Source organism: Trifolium pratense, linkage group LG5, assembly GCF_020283565.1.
Source record: "Trifolium pratense cultivar HEN17-A07 linkage group LG5, ARS_RC_1.1, whole genome shotgun sequence".
In the NCBI taxonomy this organism is placed as follows: domain Eukaryota; kingdom Viridiplantae; phylum Streptophyta; class Magnoliopsida; order Fabales; family Fabaceae; genus Trifolium; species Trifolium pratense.
Genome location: NC_060063.1, coordinates 6,887,132 through 6,909,452, shown reverse-complemented (window position 1 = coordinate 6,909,452; position 22,321 = coordinate 6,887,132). Strand labels below are relative to the sequence as shown.

Here is a 22,321-nt window from a genome sequence, read left to right as displayed (position 1 = left end):
TATGGTACAAGGTTTTAAATTGCGGTTGCGGTCGTGGATGCGGTTGCAGTTGCAGGTATTGCGATTGCGGCTAATGCGGACACTGCGATTCAATTGCGGCCGTTGCGGCGTGAAATAATTTTTTATCCGCACAAACACAGAAAAAATACTATAATTATTGTAATTCCTTATATATCTTTTACTTATAATTCTATATAAATTTTAATTCATTTTTAAGTCATCGAGACATAAGAAGACAGAAACTCTAAAATGAAAGGACATAATGGAAAAAATAAAGGTGAGATTCTCTGAATTTTTACGAAAAGGAATATTGGATTGAACCGTTGCGGCCGTTGCAGTCAAAACTCCATTGTGTTGCGGTGAAATGCTGTTGCGTTGCGGTTGCGTTGCGGCATCACGTGTGATTTGAGTTCACACCGCAATTGCGGTCCGATGCGGTTGCAGTGCCTACCGCATCCGCAATATTGCGGCCGCATCAGGTGATGCGGTCCGCAATTTAAAACCTTATGGTTGGTTATTGACTGTTAACTATATGAACTTAAGCACTTTTTCTGTTTAGATATTTTGCTCATTGTTCTGTTTGAGCCATCATATTCTTGATGTTTTTATCCCTTTTAATATATTTTCCTGTGATATGGTAGTAAAATGCAGGCCATATTTTTTATTAATTTATTTATGAAATTGGCAAGGTTTTATTTAGTTGCATATAAGGACCTCTGAATTAAAAGAGAAGTATAAACCGGTTGGTTTAGTTGGTAAGAAGTATAAACCGGTAAGTTATATTTCGTTATCGGTGTGAAGACATCATTGGTGGATATATAACTCAACTCATATAAATTTTTTTGTCAGTGTTCTTTGAGTCTTGAGGTTTGTCCTAGCTTTAGTGGCTGCATATATAATCCAGCTCACCTACTCTTTTTTTTGGTCTAGAAATGAGAATTCTATAAAATGTCAAATATAAATGTGTTAGATTAATAATGTTAATGAAGTAATTCACTCATATAAAATAGAAATAGAGAATGCAGTTTTTAAAGATATGTGCATAATAAATGTCTATGTAACATAAAGTACTCTCTTTCGAATGGTTGGGTGAAGTTGAACACGGATGATACATGGAAAGTGTTAGAACTTGTGCATAACTATATATGAGGAATGCACATACATGAGATCAGAACGTTTTGAACAGAGTTTAGAATGTTTGCAGAGAAGGAAAGAACTATTTGGCAAAGACTATGAAATTGTAACATTGATTATTGGATTTTCTTTTCGCACCTTCCGTTACACTTGAGCATCCTGTGGATTTCCAAAATCAACCTCCTCGCTACTTAGGATGCGAGTGTGTACGATTACAAAAACACCGTTTGCATGTTAATGGCGAGCCAGTTTCGCATTCCACTTAGCGAACTGGTCAGCAGTTGATAAAAAGGCCTCCCATGCAGTCAAAAATGGATGACATGTGGCCATACGTGATTGGCCACGTGTGTGGCTGTGTCATTGCTCCAACCATAATTTATTAAGAATTATATAAATAGGCACCATATGTGCCATTTTTTTACCACATTCTCTCCTTTTTCCTCATTCTCTCATATTTATTTTTTTTACTTTGTTTGCTTATGTTTTTATTTTTTAGATTTTTTTTGGAGCGATATGAGTAATCGAAACGACTATGAGTGCAGAGGTGGAAGTCGGTAGGAATACCCAAATGTCCCCTCATGGAAAAGTTGTTGGTAGTACCTAGTTTACAGTTGGGGCCACACAAATGGAACTGTCTTACACAAATGGTTTCTTTGTAATCACAACAACAAAAATCTTAACTTTACAGCCAAATCACGAACCCATGAAAGCATTTGTTCGTGTTGCTCAAACTTCATTTCCAATGTGAATTCGATGCGGAAATCAACCTTAGGAGCCACCACATCAACCTTAGGTGGTTCATCGACCGTCTTTGCATCAACATTACGTTGTCCTTCGAGCTTAGGTTTTTGGCATAACTTAATATTAACCTTATCTTTGTGTCTATCAACTTTGCTTGCATTAGAATCATCATGACAATTCCTAAAATTTGAAGAAAATAATAATAATAATAATAATAATAATAATAACAACAACAATTTTCAGTCCCGAAGTGGTTCTCTAAATAGAAAGTGAACACTCAGATGCACGTTCGCTAAACAGATAGCGAACTCAGCCAGTTTTAGGTGTTTGACGTGAGTAAAACAAAATGCTTATGAAAATGAATGAGGAAGGTTTTGGAGTAACATTACCTTTGCATTCAACTCAATGTGATGTTTGTGGAGCTCCTTGATGCTTGGACTTTGACTTCCAAACACGATTTTGACTTTCAAATTTCGATCTCATGGGCGGTGACTGCATTTTTCGGGTGACAAAATGGTCACTTCTTTGTTACATTCGCCTTCTAGGATGCGCGCAATAACCGCTTTCTAAATAGCGAGAAAGGTATTATGATAATTTTAGGGGGTGCCTGAGGAATTCTAGAGAAGAAGAAGAAGAAGAAGAAGAAGAATCAATTTTTGAATAAAAAAAATAAAATAATCAATTTTTGAATATATACACGATTTTCTCGTAAGGATAATTTTGTAATTTATATAATCTAAAAAATAAAATTCTACAAAAATTATAATATTTTTAAAGTAAAAAAATTACAAAATAGGGATATCAATTTAAATTTTTATAAAAAATTAAATATAATTCTTTTCGTATCCAAAAATATATATAATTCTTTTGCAATTGAAGTTTTATTATTTACATATGAGATATATCTACTAAAAATATAATTGAGTTATTTATTTGTCACGATTCATATAAAAAATTTAACTTGTTTATTTTCTCATGATTTTATTTAAAATTATATATTTATTTTATTACTTATTTATATTTTTTATTTATAAAATTTAAAGTATTACAAAATAATTTTAAAAAAATAACAATTGTTTTACAAGGGTAATTTTGTCATTTAAATATATTTTATATCTTACAATATTATTATGAGCAAATATGTGTTAAAAACATGATATAATAGTTATCAGGTTTGTTAATTATCTTGTGTGCACCAAACACATGATAGGATAACTGATGACAACTGTTCTATATCCTATCCTATTATTATCCTGTTCTATATGCTATCATGTCACTATCCTATCATGCGCAGCAAACGGACCCTTAACATACAAGTGGAACCCATTTTACTAATATATGTATTGAAACAACCTTTTGTTACACTGTTCATTGTCTTCAACCACATACTAAAAAAAAAATGCCGAGCCCGTGGATAAGTGGATAGAAATTGTTTTGAATCTCAACCCCTACATATATAATGCAATGTCCTTGGATCAAGTTTTTCTCTTTTATGAGGTTGAAGTTGACTAGTATTACGTTAGCTTCAAACTATCATAGTTGGTGGTCTAGTTTTTTGCTTTGTTTGAGCCTTGTATGATTTGTTTTTTTATTTCGATTCTTTCACTCTTTGTAAACTCTTGTAGTCTACCTCGATACGTCTTGTGCTGGGGAGGCTGTTTTATGTTAATATATCTCATTTTGGTTTGTTAAAAAAAAATGTGATGTCCCTGCCAATTAAACTAACCTTTCGGGACATCATGAAGCATATATATGTTGACGCATTAGCTTATATTGGATATTTGTGGGTTACAATTTGATGGCTCGCGAGTCTTGTCTGATATCAAACATTTATTCTTAAATGATTTTATTTTGTAGATAGACGAAATGACAAAGTCATTGAAAATTCACATACACAAAATGGATGGACCGGTGTTCGAACTCCTGTCATGACGTTCGACACTAGCAATTTTGGTATTTCTACCGGTTGAGATAAGTTTGTAGACGTTGTTAAATGATGTTTTGGATACTACTATTCCTCATTTGACTCCTATGTAATTTATTTTTCCTGACTTAAGCACTCATTATTATAAAATAAAAAGTAGTTAGTGGTGGATCAAAAAAAAAGTTTCTTATGGAGACTAGAAAATAGTGTATATATTTTGACTAAAGAAATATATTGCAAACTTTTAGAAAGTACACAATTATAGTGACAAAAAATAACTCAAAATTCATAGAAGCTTATATAAATCACAATTGTCTTCTACGAGATTGTATATTCAGAAAATGTTCATTGATAGTTACATTACCAACATTATAAAATGTGTCACTCTTTAAATATGTAACTAAACGATCATTCAAGGGAAGTGAAAGAAAGAAAAATAGTTGGAGACAAGAATATGATGCTTCGATGATTTTAGAGAGAAGAGTAAAATTAAGATTGAAAGTGTGTGGAAATTGAAAAATTAGAGCAGTTAAAGGTTAAAAAAATAAGAAGATAATTTTGTGATGAGTGGATAGTGAACCAAGTCCCGAGGGATTAAAAAAAAATTAATACTAGCAATACATCACTGCAACCCAAGTGACAAGAATGTCGGGTGATCAGATGAAACATTTCCATGATAATGTATATGTGTACAATCACTCCTTTGTCCTCATGTGTATATATATATATATATATATATATATTGAACACAAGACATAGATAGTGTCATCCTTGTAAAGTCTAATATTTATATTTCTTGATCCCGAAACATACTGAGTAACGAATAAGCCCAATATCTCATATTGACTTAATTTGGCATGGCGATGCAATTTTTCAGTCATGTTCATCAAGAGGCCTAAAGATATATCTCATGTTATGCTGGAGGGACAAATCTCATCTAGGACACTCATGTCACTCAGCAAGCATGATTCATTAAATGTCCATTGACCAACGTTAAAGTTATACTGTTACAGACAACGTTTGCATGACAACCAAACATTTAAGTCCACATCTAGGGATCATCGTGGTTTCAGGTCAAAGAATGGTGTACACTATTATCAATATGAGAGTATTTTATGACGCTTTTATAACATACTATGTAGTACTCTCATGGTGGGTCAATTCAATATATATATTACTCCTAATATTTATATCTATGTATAGACTTAATATCTCATATCCATGATCCGTGAGATATGATCATCAGTCCACATACATAATAGTCTCTACACTTTATTATCATCCCAACTCATATTAAAGTTTGACTACATATATACTTTTAAGAATAGTGTTCTTAAGTTAATGTAATCTCATGATTAAGTCTCACTTAATGTTTCATTACATGAATAATCTATTCTAGAAACTTTATTATTTTTGAAAACAAACTTAATAAAGAAATGTCTTATTATATATATTAAATATATAAATCAAATTACAATACAAAAGCAAATAATATCAAATAGATTGGATTTTAGGGCTTAATCCAACAAATATATGAGTAAAAATATAGGTCCTGTATAAATAGTAGAAATAAAATATAAAGGCAATGAATAATAGAGTATAATGATTATAATAATATTGTTTGAGTCAGGATCAAACGACACCAACTAGTTTGACACCAAATGTTATACCTCTCAATAACGTTTTAACCGATATAAATTTTATAAAATCCACCGTTGGATTGAAATTTTATATCATATAGATCATTTATGTAAAACTTTAGACAAATACAAAATCATTTGATATGTTATTGAGATACATCAAAATTAACGGTATGTCTATTTTTTTAAACGCCGTTAATGTTTATGTGTCGCAATAGCATATCAAATGATTTTGGATTTGCCTGAAATTTTACACAAATGATATATATGATATAAACTTTCAATCCAACGGTAGATTTTATAAAATTTATATCGGTTAAAATGTTATTGAGAGGTGTAACATTTGGTGTCAAACTAGTTGGTGTCATTTGATCCTGATCCATATTATTTTATTTCAATTTAAATAAAAAGACAAAAATAGCTCCTTGTTTAGTGATGTGTTAGAAAAAGGAGAAAGATGGATTAAAATAGTAATTCCTATTTTTTTTTATCCATAATAACTTATATTTCTACTCATATATAAATATGTCTGCCTACTTTTTTATAACTCCGGTCTTCGGCACGGGCATATATTTCTACTCATATATTAATACGTATGTCTATTTTCTTATAATTTCGGCGCAGTCGTATATTTCCACTCATCTATTAATATGCGTGTCCAGGGCTGGCAATGACCCGAGCCAACTCGTGAATAGTTTGAAGCTCGATCCGATAATTGACTAATGAACTTGGTTCATGAACTAAATGAGCTGAACTTGAGTTAAAAATTAAGTTCGTTAAATAGATGAGCTGAACATAAATTATATATAGTTCGACTCGTTTGGTTCATGAACTAGCTCAGTTATATATATATATATATATATATATATATATATATATATATAACTTTTCAAAACTTTTTAACTATGAACTTTTCAATTTCCTACGTACGGCTATTACCCACTCTCCCTTTACCAAAACAATAATTTTATTTCTTTAAACTCTCTCTTTCTCAAAAGGCTTTTCATTATACACCTGGGATGACTTTTATTTTAATTTAATATTTGCTTTTTCTTTTTAAATAAAAAATAGTTTAAAAGGTTAAAGATCAAATTTTGAAATTTTGACAAAAAATTTGACTTGAAATCATGTGATTTAACTTAACGAGTTGAACCTAACGAGCCGAATCGAACTGTTCGTCAACTTTAAACGAGCCAAACTTGAGCTGAAAAAAGAGTTTGTGTCGAACTTGAGCTGAATTTTGAGTTGAACCAATTCCTATCGAGTCGAGCCCAGACGAGTTCGACTCAGCTCGACTCATTTCCACGGCCCGTGCCTATTTTCTTATAATTTATGTGGTGATTTATATTTTTAATCATATATTAATATGCATGTCTTTTTTTTATAATTTCTACGAGAATCTATATTTCTTATCATATACAAATACAAGTGCCTATTTATTTATAATTTTTACATAGACATATAATTCTACTCATATATTAATATGCATGCATGTTTTTTTTTTAATAATTTTTACTGGAACAAATATAATAATGAAAGGTTGTAAAAAGAAAATGATTTTTTTTTTTGAATGTAAATGAATTTTATAATTACAAGCAAAATTATTCTGTGAGATCTATTCTATGAGCTAAAGGGACAAATAGTATTCATTATATTGTCCTTTGAAGATATTTAATAATTATTCTAATTTTAAAGGACATATTGCAAAAACATAATCATTAAAAATTACTTATTTGACATAAATATAGCAAGAAGTTTTTACTATATAAAGTCATCAAAACATTTTAAATTTGTACATTGAAAGGTAAAAAACAAATGGCTGAAACTCTCAAGTTTGTTTATATTATGATACTTTTTATTTCTCTTTTCATCGTTGTAGTCGTTGGTATAAGTAAGTTTATTGTCATAATAATTTTTGTTTATTTTATACACAATCTTTCATCCATTTTAGTAATATTTCTTTATTCTTATTGTACATATAATAAAGTAAAGTGCGAAACTGACGAAGATTGCTATCGACACTTTCCAATTGCTGATCCAAAAACAGTGGTGTGCTTTAGAAATGAATGTAAAAAGTTAAGACAGTAAGTCTTATTTCTCTATCATGACCTTCCATTTTCATTGCTCATCTTAATGTTAATCTTATAATTTCTCTCATGTACTTCCTTCGTCCCAAATTATAAGGAAAAAAAATCACACTTATATATTAAGAAAAATTGAAAAAGTAAAATATGATAATTTGAAATATGTTTTTGTGAATCAATTTGATAATTTGGAGTATATATATATATATATATATATATATATATATATATATATATATATATATATATATATATATATATATATATATATATATATATATATATATATATGGGTCAGTATCTAATGAAAATATTATTAATAGTATCATCATATGTTTGTTACTCCCTCTGTACCACAATACATGTCATTTTAGCACTTTTACACATATTAAGAAAGTTAATTAATGTTGTATGGAAAAGATAGCAATGATAAGTTCATTTATGGTATAATAGGAAAAAATAAAACTTGAAAGAAGAGAAAGTAATAAATAGTTATGGGTATAATAGGAAAAATATATTTTTTTTAACAAGCAATAGGAAAAATAACATTAATTGATTCATTGCGACATATATTACGATACAATTTTTTTCCCTAAAGTGACCTATATTATGGTACAAAAGTGATATAAGTTATAATATTATTGAGTTTTACACTTATCTTCGGGATGTCTTTGTACAACTATCATCTACTAACTTGATAATATCATCATAGTTAGAGAGTAAGATATTCTAATTTGTATGCATATATATAATCACCCTCCTTATAAAGGACAGAGAAAATTAAAATTTGAATTCACAAACAGTAATTAAATATGAAAATTTCAGAGCATTCACTTATATAAAAAAAACGTAAATGTGTTGAAACCAAGGCAATGGACAAAAACTGTTTCTACAAGAAAAAAAATCGTTGCTAAACGATAGGCAACGATTAGGAAACAATTTTGAAAGACTCAAAATGAATGACTTCAAAATATGCCTTAGCCATTAACTAGACCAAGGAGTGGAAGCAACTTAAGTGAACAAAAGGTTTTGGTTGCAATAACAATTTTAACAACTAAAATTGGTTGAAATTTAATAAAAATAAAAATTCGGGTTAAATATTTTTAGATTTTTATAACTTTATCAAATTTTGTTTTCTTCTCTATAAAAAATTGACATAGTCTCTATAAAATTATATTATACACGTAGTTTTAATCCTTAATTTTAAACCAATGTGCATTTTTTATTGATTATTTTGAAGACTTGTTCAGAACAATATAAGACGTTCCTCAAAAAAACAGAAGCTAAATATATGACTTCTAATTTGAGATTTTCATTTCTTTTATCTTGATCTTTTTATAGAATTGTTAAAATATCTGAAAAATAATTATTCAAAAATATAAAAATTTTAAGAATAATTAAACAATTTTGATAAATAACATGAACTAAAACTGCATGCATAGAATTTTTATAGGAACCATAACATGCCCAATTTTTTTATAGAGACCTAAAAACTTAACCCTAAAAATTTTATGGATTATTTTCACTAGACTTCTATAAATCGAATTAAATGATTGACTTAGACTATTGAACCCTTTATGGATGAATATAATGATAGTTGTAAGTGGAGGGGATGACCTTGAAATTTGTGTTGATAAAATATGGTTGGTGTATACATTTAATGTAGCTCCTAAATTAAGCACAATTTCACTAAATTCAATCAGTTGTATTATTATTATTATTATTATTATTATTATTATTATTATTATTATTATTATTATTATTAGTTTTTCAAATGTACTTTTGTGTGTTTGTTTCTATATATTGAAATTATTATACCACTTGAAGTGATTTGAAACTTATCTCACCCCATGTTTTCTTCTTATTTCTCTTTAATGAATTATATGCAGGTAAGATCCTTAGAACGGGATCAGATAGTAGTATCGAGGTGTTTGTTCGTGAGAATAAAGTGGAGAATTATTCTCTCACATATGATGGGGTATTCATTAAAGTGTGTTGCATTATTTTTATTTTTAAATTGAGTTGTAAGGGTTTGATATTCTTACATCAAGTTCGGGTTTAATAATATCGTCTTCACTTATTTTGTTGGATTTTGACAAAATATTATTTATGTTATTTTGTTATGAAATTAATTATAAGGCTCTATGAAGTTAATATATTTTATATGAAACTAGTATAATATTCGTGCGTACGAACGGGGCGTGGCGTTGCCGCGATTTTTTTATGATATGGAGATATTTTCGTAACTAGAATAATGATTAATTTTAGGGTAAATGATCATTTACCCCCCTGCAAAATAAGCAAATTTTCATTTACCCCCCTATGCAGATTTTTTTTCTGTTTACCCCCCTGTAAAAAATAGATTCCCTCATTTTGCCCCCCGGGTGTACAGTAGGACATGTGACTGTGCAAATCTGCTGACGTGGCTTGTACAGTGGAAAAAATCATTTATATTTATTTTTTAAATTCCATGTCACATAATATATTTAAAAAAAAAATTCCTACAAAAAAAAACGAATTTTTTTTTCCCAAAATTAAAAATAAAATTTCCTACAAATAAATTTTTTCCTACAAAATAAAAAAAAAATTAAAAAAAAAAAAAGATTTCGTACAAAAATAACTTTTTTTGCCTAAATAAAAAATTAAATTTTCTTATTTTGTCCCCAAAATAAAAAATTTAACGATTTATTTTCAAATATTTTTTAATTAAAAAAATAGAATCTTTATTTTTGTCTGCATAATTTAGAGTTGCAGATATAGTGCAAGCTAAGGTTGCTGCACAATTTAATATCACATAAGAATTGAAGCATAATTTTGCTTTATTTTTTTTTTGCTGCATAATTTAATATCACATATAATTTTGGTAGAAGAGGAAAACACAAATAAAACTTCTTCTTCTATTTTTTTTTTTAATTCAAAGAGATTAACAAAAAAAATAAAGTTTTGTTTTTAAAAATTAAAGATTATGTTTTTTTTCTAATTCAAAGAGATTTGAAAATAAATCTTTAAAATATTTAATTTGGAAATAAACTTTATTTCGGAGTAAATCTTTATTTTGGGAGTAAAATAAGAAAATTCATTTTTTGTATTTTGGGAGGAATTTTTTTTTAAAATTCGTTTGTAGGAAAACAAATATAATTTTTAAAATTTTGTAGGAAAAAAAATTATTTGTAGGAATTTTTTTTTTTAATTTTGGGAAAAGAAAATTGGTTCGTTTATTTTGTAGGAAAAAAAATTTATTTTTTATAAAAAAAAATATCTGACGTGGAATTTTTTAAAAAAATATAAATGATTTTTTCCATGTGTACAAGCCACGTCAGCAGATTTGCACAGTCACATGTCCTGCTGTACAGCCAGGGGGCAAAATGAGAGAATTTATTTTTTGCAGGGGGGTAAACAGAAAAAAAATATGCACAGGGGGGTAAACGAAAATTTGCTTATTTTGCAGGGGGGTAAATGATCATTTACCCTTAATTTTATATTACATATGTTGGATATTTGAATTGGCCTCATTTTGCTAAAACAAATATACAAGCAAGATGTTGCACCAAATATTTGAACATTAGTTACAACAAGTTGTTTGCTAAGAAATCTCGCGCATTTAATACGAGCATCTGCTATATATGGAAATCCACATAGGAGCACGTTTGATAAAGATTTGATATGATCAGATGTCCTTGAAATAAGTCGGACTTAATGGAACAACTGTATGACTTATTTTATTTTCTAAAGTCATTCAAACACTTTTGGAATGTTCTGATCCATCCTTAATGATCATTGAAAATTGATCAGATTATATTTATGAATGGAGGAGCGTCCTATCTATCTTGTTAACTATGTATGATTTACTCATAAGCTTTTAAGCAAGAGTAAAGTATTGTCTAGGAGATTGTCGCCACATTATATTGAACATTGTACAAACCACACTGTCTGTGTTGGTTGAGTGGAAATGAGATCGGATCTCATGTCTAGGAGTTCCTAGATAGAAGTTGCATGATTGATGTCTAGGTTATAAGACGTAAACTCTGAGGTCTAAGTAACTAGAACTATTAGTTGATTTCCTTCCTGGATTGGTATCCCCCAGAGTAGGCTGTTTGCTGAACTGGGTTAACAATTTCCTGCGTAGTTTATTCACTTGTTGTCATTTTATTTATGTTTCGTAAGATGTGCCAACATTAAGTACAGCATTATTCTTTAAGTAATTGTTGGAACATCTGGGCAAACATCATTCCAGTGACACCAGAATTTCAACATATTTTAATTTCAATTTATAATTTTTCTATTAAGATAATGCAAATAATATATTAATTTAAAAAATTATAATATGTCGAATACTGTATAGTGCGAAATTAGTCCCTTAAAAAATTACTCGCCAATGCAAGATTATTGTCTCGTGTATAATAGTTATAATTTTAATATGGCTTAATTTCATATTTAGTCTCTTATGTTTATTTTAAGTTACAATTTGGTCCCTTATGTTTAAAACGTTTCAAGTTAGTCTTTTTAGTCAAATTTTTGTTTAAATCGTCTACATAACTAATGAATTTGCGTACACGGACAACTTTTAGAAGAAATTAGCTCAAAATTTAACAAAAAGTTAGAAAAAATATAACACCAAATTTAACGAAAAGGACGAACTTATGTTAAATAACATAATAAAATTCCTCATTAGAATTTTAGTCTATTATCCTGCAAACTCTAACATACATTAGCAAATCCAATTTGTAGTTTTAATACTTTGTTATCATCAAAACCTAAGAGGTAATTGTTCACAAACCAATTTTGTTCCAACACACCCAAGCATGTTTCCTCCTACCCACCCGTACACCAGAATATCAGTCGGCCTCAATGTAGATCTGCTTTCCAGTGGGTCAGTCAAAAAGTTCGCATGTCTCTTTCTTCACTGATACTCATGCGCACTGATATAAATTCATGTTTGTATCTGAAGCCGAGAAGTTCTCAACATTGACTACTCCAATTCAAGCACGCTTAACTGTGGAGTTCTTATCGAATAGGCTACCGAAAAGAAGATGCATCTTGTTGGTATAGGTAGTACCCATCAATCCTTATAAGCCTTCCTTCCACCATGCAATTTGAAACCTGCACAGCCTCAGGATCCCTCGGAGCCGCACATTGTCATGCCTCATGCACCGGCGACCACTCCCTGCGCCCTCGTTAGCTTAGAGTGTTACATGCCCACCAACTTCCGCTTGGTTCGTCCCCGAACCACATCGTACTAGAAGAGGTCTGCTCTGATATCATTTGTAACATCGCAAACGGCTTTCAGGATGACCGACTGACCCCACAAACCAACACGAGTCCTTTCAGCGTGCTTTGTCCTCACTCGCACGCTTTCCGGGAAACTTCCAGAAGGTCACCCATTCAAAGACTACTCCAAGTCAAGCACGCTTCACTATGGAGTTCTAATGGAATAGGCTACCGAAAAGAAGATGCATCTTGTTGATATAGGTGGTACCTATCAATCCTTATAAGCCTTCCTTCCACCATGCAATCTGAAATGTAACACCCAAACCCATTAATGCCTTTATTATGGCTTAAAAATTTCTTTTCTCAAAAACGACACAGCGGATAAAATAAAGTCCTAGACTTAAATCAATTGATTGATAAATTGTTGGTTCAAGATATTACACTCCTCTTTACGAAAATAATACTAAGTTAATTAATTAGTAAAACTCGCTTTATACAAAATAAATCTTCTTTATAAAGATACATTTTTCAAAAATAAATACAAATAGTCAATAAAGACCCTATATACTAAATACAACCCTTTTCCCGTGTCACAATCAGAGCGGAGCTTCACCAACGACTCGACATCGATAACCACAAAACCTGTGAAATCTGGACCCCCAACGGTCCAGCACATAACACATAAAAGAGAGTTAGATAACATACTCAAAATATACAAATGTAAGTAAATGATACTTAAACACATCATCACAAATCATGCATATTCTAACTCATGCATATACTTCATTTATCACATCTAATTAGGAGTTACACCCTAATTGTACTCAACCTTCATTTAAGCATACATCATTAGTCTCATTTAATTATAAGCTACGAAAAGTTATAATCAAATATCAATCATAATTCACAAGATATTGAAGTCAATTACATTTAAAATCATCGGACAATCAACACATACAACAAGTCTAACACACATAGACAATTATCACAAATTTCAAACATATGTGTCACATATCAAATATTAAATAATGTACACATAACCTAATGCAAATCTAATGCTTCAACTTCATGCTATGTCATCCTAGACATTTCTAATGTATGTGGTACCATCTTTATTAGAGTATCTCACCTCTAATATCCTTCTTTATCGGATAAATATAATCCGATATCCTTCTTTATTGAAATATCCAATATCACATATATTCATGAATGCATGTATGTATTTCATGAATTCACTCACAGTCATTTTAATTAGAATTAAGCTCTTCATTTACTAATGTGGAACACTATCCAACATTACTTCTTTATTAAGACAACACTATACCTTAATATCCTTCTTTATTAGAATAATATAATTCTAATATCCTTCTTTATTAAGTTGATTAACACTTTAATATACTTCTTTGACATTTAAACAAACATCATCAACACAATCAACAACAATTATATTCCACACATATAATCAACAATTCATCACAATATAATTAATCATGGTTATAAACAATCAGTAGCATTTAAAACCATCAAACAACAGTTCAGGTAATACCCCTACTAACACAAAGTACCCCTACTATACCAGAGGACCCCTACTACACATGCAGGACCCCTACTACACATGCAGGAACCCCTACTATCATGTAAGACCCCTACTAACACGTAGAACCCCTACTATCATGTAGAACCCCTACTATCATGTAAGACCCCTACTAATACGTATAACCCCTACTATCATGAACACAAGGCATAAATAGTGTCATCCTTGTAAAGTCTAATATTTATATTTCTTGATCCTGAAACATATTGAGTAACGAATAAGCCCAATATCTCATATTGACTTAATTTGGCATGGCGATGCAATTTTTCAGTCATGTTCATCAAGAGGCCTAAAGATATATCTCATTTTATGCAGGAGGGACAAATCTCATCTAGGACACTCATGTCCCTCAGCAAGCAAGATTCATTAAATGTCCATTTACCAACGTTAAAGTTATCCTGTTACAGACGACGTTTGAATGACAACCAAACATTTAATTCCACATCTCGGGATCATCGTGGTTTCAGGTCAAAGAATGGTGTACACTATTATCAATATGAGAGTATTTTATGACGCTTTCATAACATACTATGTAGTACTCTCTTGGTGGGTCAATTCAATATAAATATTACTCCTAATATTTATATCTATGTATAGACTTAATATCTCATATCCATGATCCGTGAGATGGTCATCAGTCTACATACATAATAGTCTCTACGCTTTATTATCATCCCAACTCATATTAAAGTTTGACTACATATATATACTTTTAAGAATAGTGTTCTTAAGTTAATGTAATCTCACGATTAAGTCTCACTTAATGTTTAATTACATGAACAATCTATTCTAGAGACTTTATTATTTTGGAAAACAAACTTAGTAAAGAAATTTCTTCTTATATATATATATATTAAATATATAAATCAAATTACAATACAAAAGCAAATAATATCAAATAGATTGGATTTTAGGGCTTAATCCAACAAATATATGAGTAAAAATATAGGTCCTGTATAAATAGTAGAAATAAAATATAAAGGCAATGAATAATAGAGTATAATGATTATAATAATATTGTTTGAGTCAGGATCAAACGACACCAACTAGTTTGACACTAAATGTTATACCTCTCAATAACGTTTTAACCGATATAAATTTTATAAAATCCACCGTTGGATTGAAATTTTATATCATATAGATCATTTATGTAAAACTTTAGACAAATACAAAATCATTTGATATGTTATTGAGATACATCAAAATTAACGGTATGTCTATTTTTTTAAACGCCGTTAATGTTTATGTGTCGCAATAGCATATCAAATGATTTTGGATTTGCCTGAAATTTTACACAAATGATATATATGATATAAACTTTCAATCCAACGGTAGATTTTATAAAATTTATATCGGTTAAAATGTTATTGAGAGGTGTAACATTTGGTGTCAAACTAGTTGGTGTCATTTGATCCTGATCCATATTATTTTATTTCAATTTAAATGAAAAGACAAAAATAGCTCCTTGTTTAGTGATGTGTTAAAAAAAGGAGAAAGATGGATTAAAATAGTAATTCCTATTTTTTTTTATCCATAATAACTTATATTTCTACTCATATATAAATATGTCTGCCTACTTTTTTATAACTCCGGTCTTCGGCACGGGCATATATTTCTACTCATATATTAATACGTATGTCTATTTTCTTATAATTTCGGCGCAGTCGTTTATTTCTACTCATCTATTAATATGCGTGTCCAGGGCTGACAATGACCCGAGCCAACTCGTGAATAGTTTGAAGCTCGATCCGATAATTGACCAATGAACTTGGTTCATGAACTAAATGAGCTGAACTTGAGTTAAAAATTAAGTTCGTTAAATAGATGAGCTGAACATAAATTATATATAGTTCGACTCGTTTGGTTCATGAACTAGCTCAGTTATATATATATATATATATATAACTTTTCAAAACTTTTTAACTATGAACTTTTCAATTTCCTACGTACGGCTATTACCCACTCTCCCTTTACCAAAACAATAATTTTATTTCTTTAAACTCTCTCTTTCTCAAAAGGCTTTTCATTATACACTTGGGATGACTTTTATTTTAATTTAATATTTGCTTTTTCTTTTTAAATAAAAAATAGTTTAAAAGGTTAAAGATCAAATTTTGAAATTTTGACAAAAAATTTGACTTGAAATCATGTGATTTAACTTAACGAGTTGAACCTAACGAGCCGAATCGAACTGTTCGTCAACTTTAAACGAGCCAAACTTGAGCTGAAAAAAGAGTTTGTGTCGAACTTGAGCTGAATTTTGAGTTGAACCAATTCCTATCGAGTCGAGTCGAGCCCAGACGAGTTCGACTCAGCTCGACTCATTTCCACGGCCCGTGCCTATTTTCTTATAATTTATGTGGTGATTTATATTTTTAATCATATATTAATATGCATGTCTTTTTTTTATAATTTCAACGAGAACCTATATTTCTTATCATATACAAATACAAGTGCCTATTTATTTATAATTTTTACATAGACATATAATTCTACTCATATATTAATATGCATGCATGTTTTTTTTTAATAATTTTTACTGGAACAAATATAATAATGAAAGGTTGTAAAAAGAAAATGATTTTTTTTTTGAATGTAAATGAATTTTATAATTACAAGCAAAATTATTCTGTGAGATCTATTCTATGAGCTAAAGGGACAAATAGTATTAATTATATTGTCCTTTGAAGATATTTAATAATTATTCTAATTTTAAAGGACATATTGCAAAAACATAATCATTAAAAATTACTTATTTGACATAAATATAGCAAGAAGTTTTTACTATATAAAGTCATCAAAACATTTTAAATTTGTACATTGAAAGGTAAAAAACAAATGGCTGAAACTCTCAAGTTTGTTTATATTATGATACTTTTTATTTCTCTTTTCATCGTTGTAGTCGTTGGTATAAGTAAGTTTATTGTCATAATAATTTTTGTTTATTTTATACACAATCTTTCATCCATTTTAGTAATATTTCTTTATTCTTATTGTACATATAATAAAGTAAAGTGCGAAACTGACGAAGATTGCTATCGACACTTTCCAATTGCTGATCCAAAAACAGTGGTGTGCTTTAGAAATGAATGTAAAAAGTTAAGAGAGTAAGTCTTATTTCTCTATCATGACCTTCCATTTTCATTGCTCATCTTAATGTTAATCTTATAATTTCTCTCATGTACTTCCTTCGTCCCAAATTATAAGAAAAAAAAATCACACTTATATATTAAGAAAAATTGAAAAAGTAAAATATGATAATTTGAAATATGTTTTTGTGAATCAATTTGATAATTTGGAGTATATATATATATATGGGTCAGTATCTAATGAAAATATTATTAATAGTATCATCATATGTTTGTTACTCCCTCTGTACCACAATACATGTCATTTTAGCACTTTTACACATATTAAGAAAGTTAATTAATGTTGTATGGAAAAGATAGCAATGATAAGTTCATTTATGGTATAATAGGAAAAAATAAAACTTGAAAGAAGAGAAAGTAATAAATAGTTATGGGTATAATAGGAAAAATATATTTTTTTTAACAAGCAATAGGAAAAATAACATTAAATGATTCATTGCGACATATATTACGATACAATTTTTTTCCCTAAAGTGACCTATATTATGGTACAAAAGCGATATAAGTTATAATATTATTGAGTTTTACACTTATCTTCGGGATGTCTTTGTACAACTATCATCTACTAACTTGATAATATCATCATAGTTAGAGAGTAAGATATTCTAATTTGTATGCATATATATAATCACCCTCCTTATAAAGGACAGAGAAAATTAAAATTTGAATTCACAAACAGTAATTAAATATGAAAATTTCAGAGCATTCACTTATATAAAAAAAACGTAAATGTGTTGAAACCAAGGCAATGGACAAAAACTGTTTCTACAAGAAAAAAAATCGTTGCTAAACGATAGGCAACGATTAGGAAACAATTTTGAAAGACTCAAAATGAATGACTTCAAAATATGCCTTAGCCATTAACTAGACCAAGGAGTGGAAGCAACTTAAGTGAACAAAAGGTTTTGGTTGCAATAACAATTTTAACAACTAAAATTGGTTGAAATTTAATAAAAATAAAAATTCGGGTTAAATATTTTTAGATTTTTATAACTTTATCAAATTTTGTTTTCTTCTCTATAAAAAATTGACATAGTCTCTATAAAATTATATTATACACGTAGTTTTAATCCTTAATTTTAAACCAATGTGCATTTTTTATTGATTATTTTGAAGACTTGTTCAGAACAATATAAGACGTTCCTCAAAAAAACAGAAGCTAAATATATGACTTCTAATTTGAGATTTTCATTTCTTTTATCTTGATCTTTTTATAGAATTGTTAAAATATCTGAAAAATAATTATTCAAAAATATAAAAATTTTAAGAATAATTAAACAATTTTGATAAATAACATGAACTAAAACTGCATGCATAGAATTTTTATAGGAACCATAACATGCCCAATTTTTTTATAGAGACCTAAAAACTTAACCCTAAAAATTTTATGGATTATTTTCACTAGACTTCTATAAATCGAATTAAATGATTGACTTAGACTATTGAACCCTTTATGGATGAATATAATGATAGTTGTAAGTGGAGGGGATGACCTTGAAATTTGTGTTGATAAAATATGGTTGGTGTATACATTTAATGTAGCTCCTAAATTAAGCACAATTTCACTAAATTCAATCAGTTGTATTATTATTATTATTATTATTATTATTATTATTATTATTATTATTATTATTATTATTATTATTATTAGTTTTTCAAATGTACTTTTGTGTGTTTGTTTCTATATATTGAAATTATTATACCACTTGAAGTGATTTGAAACTTATCTCACCCCATGTTTTCTTCTTATTTCTCTTTAATGAATTATATGCAGGTAAGATCCTTAGAACGGGATCAGATAGTAGTATCGAGGTGTTTGTTCGTGAGAATAAAGTGGAGAATTATTCTCTCACATATGATGGGGTATTCATTAAAGTGTGTTGCATTATTTTTATTTTTAAATTGAGTTGTAAGGGTTTGATATTCTTACATCAAGTTCGGGTTTAATAATATCGTCTTCACTTATTTTGTTGGATTTTGACAAAATATTATTTATGTTATTTTGTTATGAAATTAATTATAAGGCTCTATGAAGTTAATATATTTTATATGAAACTAGTATAATATTCGTGCGTACGAACGGGGCGTGGCGTTGCCGCGATTTTTTTATGATATGGAGATATTTTCGTAACTAGAATAATGATTAATTTTATATTACATATGTTGGATATTTGAATTGGCCTCATTTTGCTAAAACAAATATACAAGCAAGACGTTGCACCAAATATTTGAACATTAGTTACAACAAGTTGTTTGCTAAGAAATCTCGCGCATTTAATACGAGCATCTGCTATATATGGAAATCCACATAGGAGCACGTTTGATAAAGATTTGATATGATCAGATGTCCTTTAAATAAGTCGGACTTAATGGAACAACTGTATGACTTATTTTATTTTCTAAAGTCATTCAAACACTTTTGGAATGTTCTGATCCATCCTTAATGATCATTGAAAATTGATCAGATTATATTTATGAATGGAGGAGCGTCCTATCTATCTTGTTAACTATGTATGATTTACTCATAAGCTTTTAAGCAAGAGTAAAGTATTGTCTAGGAGATTGTCGCCACATTATATTGAACATTGTACAAACCACACTGTCTGTGTTGGTTGAGTGGAAATGAGATCGGATCTCATGTCTAGGAGTTCCTAGATAGAAGTTGCATGATTGATGTCTAGGTTATAAGACGTAAACTCTGAGGTCTAAGTAACTAGAACTATTAGTTGATTTCCTTCCTGGATTGGTATCCCCCAGAGTAGGCTGTTTGCTGAACTGGGTTAACAATTTCCTGCGTAGTTTATTCACTTGTTGTCATTTTATTTATGTTTCGTAAGATGTGCCAACATTAAGTACAACATTATTCTTAAAGTAATTGTTGGAACATCTGGGCAAACATCATTCCAGTGATACCAGAATTTCAACATATTTTAATTTCAATTTATAATTTTTCTATTAAGATAATGCAAATAATATATTAATTTAAAAAATTATAATATGTCGAATACTGTATAGTGCGAAATTAGTCCCTTAAAAAATTACTCGCCAATGCAAGATTATTGTCTCGTGTATAATAGTTATAATTTTAATATGGCTTAATTTCATATTTAGTCTCTTATGTTTATTTTAAGTTACAATTTGGTCCCTTATGTTTAAAACGTTTCAAGTTAGTCTTTTTAGTCAAATTTTTGTTTAAATCGTCTACATAACTAATGAATTTGCGTACACGGACAACTTTTAGAAGAAATTAGCTCAAAATTTAACAAAAAGTTAGAAAAAATATAACACCAAATTTAACGAAAAGGACGAACTTATGTTAAATAACATAATAAAATTCCTCATTAGAATTTTAGTCTATTATCCTGCAAACTCTAACATACATTAGCAAATCCAATTTGTAGTTTTAATACTTTGTTATCATCAAAACCTAAGAGGTAATTGTTCACAAACCAATTTTGTTCCAACACACCCAAGCATGTTTCCTCCTACCCACCCGTACACCAGAATATCAGTCGGCCTCAATGTAGATCTGCTTTCCAGTGGGTCAGTCAAAAAGTTCGCATGTCTCTTTCTTCACTGATACTCATGCGCACTGATATAAATTCATGTTTGTATCTGAAGCCGAGAAGTTCTCAACATTGACTACTCCAATTCAAGCACGCTTAACTGTGGAGTTCTTATCGAATAGGCTACCGAAAAGAAGATGCATCTTGTTGGTATAGGTAGTACCCATCAATCCTTATAAGCCTTCCTTCCACCATGCAATTTGAAACCTGCACAGCCTCAGGATCCCTCGGAGCCGCACATTGTCATGCCTCATGCACCGGCGACCACTCCCTGCGCCCTCGTTAGCTTAGAGTGTTACATGCCCACCAACTTCCGCTTGGTTCGTCCCCGAACCACATCGTACTAGAAGAGGTCTGCTCTGATACCATTTGTAACATCGCAAACGGCTTTCAGGATGACCGACTGACCCCACAAACCAACACGAGTCCTTTCAGCGTGCTTTGTCCTCACTCGCACGCTTTCCGGGAAACTTCCAGAAGGTCACCCATCCAAAGACTACTCCAAGTCAAGCACGCTTCACTATGGAGTTCTAATGGAATAGGCTACCGAAAAGAAGATGCATCTTGTTGATATAGGTGGTACCTATCAATCCTTATAAGCCTTCCTTCCACCATGCAATCTGAAATGTAACACCCAAACCCATTAATGCATTTATTATGGCTTAAAAATTTCTTTTCTCAAAAACGACACAGCGGATAAAATAAAGTCCTAGACTTAAATCAATTGATTGATAAATTGTTGGTTCAAGATATTACACTCCTCTTTACGAAAATAATACTAAGTTAATTAATTAGTAAAACTCGCTTTATACAAAATAAATCTTCTTTATAAAGATACATTTTTCAAAAATAAATACAAATAGTCAATAAAGACCCTATATACTAAATACAACCCTTTTCCCGTGTCACAATCAGAGCGGAGCTTCACCAACGACTCGACATCGATAACCACAAAACCTGTGAAATCTGGACCCCCAATGGTCCAGCACATAACACATAAAAGAGAGTTAGATAACATACTCAAAATATACAAGTGTAAGTAAATGATACTTAAACACATCATCACAAATCATGCATATTCTAACTCATGCATATACTTCATTTATCACATCTAATTAGGAGTTACACCCTAATTGTACTCAACCTTCATTTAAGCATACATCATTAGTCTCATTTAATTATAAGCTACGAAAAGTTATAATCAAATATCAATCATAATTCACAAGATATTGAAGTCAATTACATTTAAAATCATCGGACAATCAACACATACAACAAGTC

At 29.8% G+C, this 22,321-nt stretch overlaps 2 long non-coding RNA genes across 2 annotated transcripts; both read left to right on the top strand.

Annotated features, from left to right (window-relative positions):
• The first annotated feature begins 7,199 nt into the window (after positions 1 to 7,199).
• LOC123883003 lies at positions 7,200 to 9,655 on the top strand. Its single transcript, XR_006800094.1, has 3 exons — positions 7,200 to 7,330; positions 7,427 to 7,523; positions 9,413 to 9,655. It is a non-coding gene; the product is annotated as an uncharacterized LOC123883003 (long non-coding RNA).
• Positions 9,656 to 17,108: 7,453 nt separating this feature from the next.
• On the top strand, positions 17,109 to 17,417 carry LOC123883001. The gene is made up of 2 exons (XR_006800092.1): positions 17,109 to 17,239; positions 17,336 to 17,417. It is a non-coding gene; the product is annotated as an uncharacterized LOC123883001 (long non-coding RNA).
• Positions 17,418 to 22,321: the final 4,904 nt, after the last annotated feature.